Genomic DNA, 7,972 nt, shown 5'->3' with positions numbered 1-7,972 from the left:
CTCCTGCATGCCCCCTAGTGGAGATAAAGCCACAACCTGGGCATGTGCCCTGACTGGGAATCGAACCAGTAACCTCTTGGTGCATGGCATGACACTCAACCAACTGAGCCACACCCGCCAGGCAAAAATGCATGTTTCCATCAGGGAGTTTGCACTATACTTTATTATTTGAATTTATAATAATTAGCCCCACAGTAAATTTCTAGATGAAATAATTCAGGGACTATTGTCTATAAAGAAAGGTTCTTACCCCTGCATTGAACAACCTGGAATTTTAACATGAAGTCAGATTGCTGTAATATTTGGAACATCTATAAGGAATACTGAAAATTGATGGGAAGATCTTTGCCCACATGCGAATTGAATTCACCATGTGTGATGCATTAATTGGATAAGAAGTCAACATATGCTGATTCTTAACATAAAAGGGAATGAAATATTGCTCAAGCATGTAGAACCTGTGAGAGGGCAAAACATTTTGAACAGTAAATAGAACTAGAAAGGAAGTTTCCAAAGGCAATTGTCAGGATCAGAAAGGTAGTGGGTATTGTTGCAAGAGAGTGCTGGATCTAAGAGATTCTGTCCATAGTAGTTTTACTAATTGAAAGCAATTTTTTTCTAAGTTTATGCTTCCCATGGGATAGAAACCAAGAAGCCCAAAAAGTCAAACTGCCCTCACTAATTAGGGCCATGCAGGGGAGAACACAGCACAGTAAGGAAGGATAAGTTAAAGTAGAAGCTACAAGGAAGGAAAAAAGGTTTCCTTACTCATGAGTGAGATATGATTTTGAGAATGAGAAGCAGAATGAGTTACAGGTCCCATGAGCCTTTGGGTACAGTTCGATAGAGAACACTCTGAGAGCCAATGATGTAAGGGAACATATTAAGGGACTCTTAATCAATGACATTTTATTTCAGTTTCAGGATTCATTAACATTCCTCCTTATGTTGTTACATAAGAAATTTGAAAATAATTAAATGCAGGCTAAAGGACTTTATTAGTCAGGGTCCTGACAGGAAATATAAGGTACATTTAGCCAGAAACTCAAAACACTAATTCAAAAGAATATGTGCACCCCTATGTTCATTTCAACATTATTTGCAATAATCAAAATATGAAAACAACCCAAGTGCCCATCAGTAGACAAGTAGATAAAAATGTGGTGGTACATTTACACAATGGAATATTACTTGGCCATAGACAAGAGTGAAATCTTACCATTTGTGACAGCATGGATGGACCCAGAGGGTATTATGCTAAGTGAAATATGTTAGTCAGAGAAAGACAAATACCATATGATTTCACTTATATGTGGAATCTAAAGAACAGTATAAATGAAACAACGAAACAGAAACAGACTCGTAGACACAGAGAACAGACCAATGGTTGCCAGAGGGGAGGGGAGTTTGGAAACTGGGTGAAAAAGGTGAAAGGATAAAGAAATAAATTGGTAGTTACTAAATAGTCACCAGGATTTAAAATACAGCATAGGGGCTATAGACAATAATAGTCTAATAATTATGTATGGTGGCAGGTGGGTACTGGAAGTATCTGGGGGATCACTTTGTAAAGTATCTGATTGTCAAAACTAATAGAAAATAAGCCTGACTGTAAACTGTAAATAAAAATAAAGTGGTTTGGGAAGGTCAAAGGGAACAAATAAGGGATACTGAGACACCAAGGAAGTAGCATAGGCTGAAAACCATTATGACAACTAGGACTAAAATGTCAATACAAGGAAACAGAGTCGCTAGAGCCTATGAAAACTCAAGCCATTTAAGGGACCCTCGTGACTACTCCAAACCCTTGTTCTTTTATCTTCTGTCAAAAGTTGCATTGGCTGAACCCAATCAGAAGTCAGAGGGCAGTGGACCTGGGCAGAAGTAGTCTCTGAGATTACAACTCAAATCACAGAGCAGCCAAAACAAAGGGCAGAGAATATATCAGAAGAAAAGGAAAGATAGACATTATCTTAATAGAGAACCAAAGGGCCAACATTGATGGAAACATTTTTCTTCAAATTTTAGGATCCTCAGATGTCACACTATTTTCTAGTGTTCAGAGTCACAGTGGGGTTTGTGGAGGGAAGGTAAGGCTCCACTAGGTAAGGCTCACTAGAAAATAATATTTTTCTCTCAAGGTTTAACCAGTTGGAGAGAAAGAATGTCTGAGGGCAAATTGGAGCCTCACTTTTTTTTTTCTAGAGGCTAATGGAGAAGGTGGTTGGGGAATCTGATATATATATAAACATGATATGTTTTTTCATGGGGAAAAAACATGAAAACATGATATGTCTTTTTACATTAACAATTTTTCTTGAAAAGATAATGATGTAATCTTTGGTTGATAAGTGTTGTTTTGTTTGTTGTTGTTGTGTTCACACACAATGCATCACAAATGAATAGGTTTTCCATTAAGTTCTAGAGAAAGCTAGCCACCTGCAACTCTTGGAAATTGCCAAAGTGGCTGAGTTCTTCAGGGCATGTTTAATGAAAAAGCCCATTAGTGTTATCATGAATATATAAATGTTAGCACAGAATTTAAGCTTTGTTTCATAGTAATGAAAAGCAAATGACTAGTTCATGTTTACGCTGGTGGGAAGTTATGAACAGTTATGTCAAATGGAAGTTATAAATATGATAATGGGATCTGGCTAGTGAATTGTTGGTGACTTTAGTGCTGTATTCATCCATTGGTTTTGCCCAGAATCTCCACATACTTTGCAGAAAAGATTTCACTCATCTTTATAGCATCTCTTTTATAAGAGGATAGTTGAAAGTTTTTTTAGCAAGTCAGAAGAGGAGTGAGGAGCATCAGTTTTGCAATGCTCGGTTCAGAGTTACGTGTATTCCCAGTGACCCATCAGTACGGTACAGCTGTGTCCCTGGGTGGAAGGCGCAGGGGAACAGTTTGCCACAGGCTTTGGAATTCTTCAAAAAATTGCACCAAGCATCAGTATTGCCAAAGGCCCCAGGCATTGGCAAAGCTCTTCCCACTTCCCCCCATATGTGGTATTGTTTGTGTTGTGTTATGTTTAAAACTGGAAAATTTTGTTTATGGGGTTTTTTTAATGTGTGTACATGATTTTAAGCAAAGTATTTTGCATTCTGGTATTTCAAATGGCCTGTAACTATCCAAATAGATATAAAACATTTGATGTTTAGAAGAAAGTGTTCCAAATATCACAGCTACCATGAAAAAGGAACAACATTTACAACTTTTAGAATCAACAGCAGCAACCCCTCCCCCAATGGCTGCTTCTTAAAGGGCCTGGAAATGTTCAGGTGTGACATGAAAAGAGAAACACAAATGAACACTAAATGCAGACTCCTTAAGAAGTATTAAGCAGCAGCTTATCCATTTTTCCATACAACAAGTTTCAACTCCTCCAATGTACAAGGGACTGCGAGAATCAGTATTTCAATTTTTGGATGTATGTGCTCAAAGAAGTACAGCTAATAAATGGCATCATTTTTTTTTTTTTCATTGAGCAGATTAGGAAACATTAAAAATATTCCCCAGGTTGAGGATTACTGGTCAGGTGTTTAGGATCTGTCTGATGTTTTTCTCATGATGAGTCTGGGTGATGGGTTTGGGGGATACTACAGAGGTCAAGTGCCATTCCCATACCAAGGGTATATACTCTCTGTATGTCTTATCACTATTTATGGGATACTTTTATGGTTCTGGAATGAAACCAACTGTTTGGTGCCTGAAAAGTCTATTGGACCACTAGAACATAACTAGAAGAAACCTGACTAGAGTTGTAGTGGCATATAAGAGGTTATGATATATTACATATAGTTAAAATTTGTATAAGTGAAAATTCCTTGCTATCTAGAAACCAACTGTCCAGGGAATAAATCATTCTGTCTCTAAATATTGATAAGGGTGAGCATGCATACACTTACATGTGTTTCTACATTCACAGGTATGACATTCTTTTTTAATAAGGAGATTCAGTTTTGAAAGAAAAGTTTGTATGGCAGACATTATTAGTTAATATGCATTAAGCCTCTCACTTTTAGAAAAAATTATAAAATGAGACAAATGATAACTCAGAGACACTGTCAGAACCCAAGATTCCAAAGGACATACCTGACTGTGGTTACTCAAATGTGAGAGAAGGCAATTGTGATTTTAAATATTTTAATAAAAATAATTTTAAGTTATAAATGATTAATCCAAAAACTTCATTCCTAGAACAATTTGTATAATTCAAGTCTTTTTGAATTTTCAATTTTAGACTGTATAAAATGACATTAAAATATTGATACATTATTTTTCTTCAGTTACAGAATAATAAATGGATTGACAGTCTAATATTTTTAGAGACAAAAATTTTACATTCATAGTGATTAGCCAAATGTCCAACCGTTCTTTTTTTTTTGAAATGCCAGATGGCAGAATTTTATGGTTTTATTAACACAAGTACAATGTGCCCACAAGCTGTCTATTCATTTTATTCCCTGTGCAGCTTGGCTTTGGGATTGGTGACTGATAGCAGCTGGGCCGCTCTTTGCACAATGGCTTTGCGGTTCTTTGAGGAGACATTGTGAACAGTCTCAGCACAGGGAGATTTGTTGCACATCAGCAGCACGTCAAACTCCTTGGCGCTGTGGACCAAGAACTTCCGAAAGTCACTGGGCAGCATGTGCGTTGTGTTCTAGTTGCTCCCGTAACCAGGTTCGGGCATCAAGATCTGTCCTTGAATCTTCTGTGAACCCCACTGTCAGTGCCTCTAGGTTTCTGCCAGTTCTGCTTAATTTTGATGTATTGGTCCGGCTGGTGTCGGATGAACTTCTTGGTCCTCTTCAAGGCGATCTTGGGCTTCACAAGGGGTCTGAGGCAGCCACAGAGCCAAGGAGGACCTGGCTGCCACCTCTGTAGGCAGCACTGAGGAAGAGTCGGCCATTCTAATATTTAATAATGAAATAAAAATAGAGCTAATTGATATTGTGTTCCCTGAAAGCAAAACAAGAGTTTTATTTAAAAAAGTGAATAGAGAAGGAAACACTAATACTTACCAAGTAGCACTTCAAACGGTGCTAACATTTGTTATCACAAATGAACAAAGGAAACATTATATTAATATATTTTAAAATGCACTTGGTTGTAGTGCTTGAACTTGGTTGTAGTACATACTAAAAACAATGAAAATGCCAAACTTATAGCATAAGGAAGTCACAGGATGTAATGTACAGCATAGATAATATAGTCAGTAATATCATAGTAACTCTATATGGTGATAGATGGATACTAGACTTCTGGTGATCACTTCGTAAGGTATTTAAATGTTAAATCACTCTGATGTACATCTGAGCCTAATATAATATTGTATGATAACTATACTTTGATTTAAAAAATGCTTTACATGCTGGGGGGCAGGGGAAGAAAACTACATAGAAAATGGATATACATGTGAATGTCACATGATGATACTAGAGACACTATCAAATCTTCATGAATAAAACCAGGAGAAGAATAGAACCATGTTTTGTATACTGGTTCAATATGTCTCTTTCAGCTATTAAATGACATGCACTAATGTTATTTAAAAAAACCCTTACAAAATAAAATAAAAGTCACATAACTTTGTATTCTTGAGCTATTTTTCCCTTGAATTTGCTGATTTTCTTATAAAAAAAACTATCTGAGTGAGCATTCATTTTAGAGATAGATTGATAGGTACATAATCTTGGGCATATACTTATTTCATGCCCAGATTTCATGTCCTTTATCTCCAAGTGTTATAAAATTTCTATGCATTCTATTTTCTCCAAGTACTTACAAGATTGGAGATCATACTAGAAGATTAATTACTCTTTTTAGAGAAATCCCTCCAGAGAGCTTTCCAAACCCATTCTCTTATCACCCGTCTACCCTGTTTCACGGAGGCTTAAGGCCACAGTCACTCAGCATCCTTTCAGAAGGAAGAGGCGTCTAACAGCCACTGAGATGTAGTTGCCTCAGTGACAGGCCTCAGCTCTCAAGGTTGCTGCCCGGAAGCTACTCCTGCGCTTTGTTTTCCTATCAAGGCCAGATGTTTTTTTTGTGGGTTTTGTTTTTTGTGTGTGGAGTGTGTGCATTACCTTATTCTATCACACCTTACATTGCACTCTGGTATTTTCCGACTTCTATTTTAGTGTGTTTAATCACTGCTATCCTGCCCAGATTTTTATGCTTTTCTGGTTGCCTTAGAACTGGCATGCTATCCTGCCCAGTGCTACTGGCTGTCAATGGTAAGAATGGAATGGTAGACAATCTGGCATAATCTTAGGGCATTTCCTGAACAAATCAGCTAAGCTGTTATTGTCTTTTGTTTGTTTGTTTACTTGTTTTAATCCTGGAGAATGTTGAATAATGCCGCCTTAAGCTTGTATTTAAGTTAGAATTTATGAAAAGTCTTCCCATTATGTTATTCAAAGAAGTCTCTGAATGTATTTGGATATTTCTAATTTTAAAACACTCAGTGAAATATTTGAGAAAGAATAATGTGTTAGAGTTCATAATGTGTATTTTTCTCTGTTTATCCATAGAAAAAAATGCACATGATTGGAAGGAGAATGGGTGAAATACTTTGAAAAATGCAAGAGTTCTATAAAAATGAGTTTTCGTCCTCTGTTGGCAGACACAAAAGCAGGACTGTCCAGAAAATGAAGTGAAATCAGAATTCAGGACAATGATGCAATGCTAATTAGTGAGTTTTATATGCACTGATAGAGAGAAAGGAATGGGAGAAAGGACAGGATAGCTGTAATTGTGCTTTGTTTAACTTAGCCGTTTCGTCCGCCAGAACTTTTACAACTAACTAGCTCTTTTATGGCTATGACATCTTGATGCAGTGGTCCTTTTCTTTTTCTGACTTGGCTGCTTTTGTGCACATTTCAAACGTTTTTGATCAAATGCATATATACAGCCCAATGTTTTCCCCCTGAAAGCACTGTCCCTTGACTAAGGAACGCGTTAAAGTAGCTTTCATCAAGGATAAAGGTATGGGGGGGGGGGGGGGTTGGGGGGAATGGAGGGAGGGGAAGAGAGGAGGCAGGGCCCAGGCTCTATCTGTAACAGTTTGAAAGAGATTTGAAGGGAGATGACATGACCATTGAAAGCCTGTTGACTGGTCAAGGATTGTGCATCTGCACAGTGGAAAGGCTACTGAAATAGCAGAGATTCCTTGTTGTGGGATTGGTCATAGGGCTATTCCTTTTTTCCCTCACTTGGCTGAAGTAAAAAGTGAGGTTCCTGCCCGAACTCTGGGCCCCTGTCTCCCTCAATGCTGGCAGTGACCTGCACAGATAGGATTGTAAATTCACAGAGAGATGGCTGGTCTCCCCTGTTTCCCCATGCCGTGTGGTTATGACCTACGACCTTCTGCTTCTCCCACAACATAAACCTTTCTTCTTAGGAAAAAGAAAAAGGGAGGAGGGCTGAGTTAGGAAGGATAGAATATATTACCTCATTCTATCTGAGGCCTTGCAATGGCTCAAGATTAACTAGTCCACTGAATATTCTCATTTAGGCATCCAGCTAAATAGGCATGCAGCTCAAATTGGATCATTCTGTTTTATTCAGCCCAGAAAGAGATAGGAACAAAACACATTGAAAGAAGATACAAGTAGTATTAATTGGGCCAGTCATTGTAAAAGCAATCTCATCAGGATAATCCAACAGTTTTGTTTAATTTGCACTTGTTATTAAGAAGAAAAGGATTTTTATTTGTGAATTTGAATTTTTTACATGACCATATGAATATTATATTCACTTATAATGAACCTTTATGAGGTATTTATAATGTCTATATTTAATAATTGTGTATTTGTGCAACATGGCAGAGGGAAAGAATAATATAGTATAAGAAAGTAGTCATTTCTTTTAAATACCATAATAATCCTATTCATAAATAAATTGATGATAAATAGTATATTCATAATAAACATATAGCCTTTCTATTTTAGTGGGCTATTGTAA

General features: G+C 37.2%; 1 pseudogene; it reads right to left on the bottom strand.

Moving 5' to 3' along the window:
- Nucleotides 1-4,454: 4,454 nt before the first annotated feature.
- Nucleotides 4,455-7,972, bottom strand: part of LOC139011345 (large ribosomal subunit protein eL32-like) — a 30,174-nt pseudogene continuing 26,656 nt past the window's right edge.

This window comes from Myotis yumanensis, unplaced genomic scaffold, assembly GCF_028538775.1.
Source record: "Myotis yumanensis isolate MYYU_CA2020_CCGP unplaced genomic scaffold, mMyoYum1.0.hap1 SCAF_5, whole genome shotgun sequence".
In the NCBI taxonomy this organism is placed as follows: domain Eukaryota; kingdom Metazoa; phylum Chordata; class Mammalia; order Chiroptera; family Vespertilionidae; genus Myotis; species Myotis yumanensis.
The sequence above is the reverse complement of the archived record's forward strand: the minus strand, read 5'-3'. Positions and strand labels throughout refer to the sequence as shown.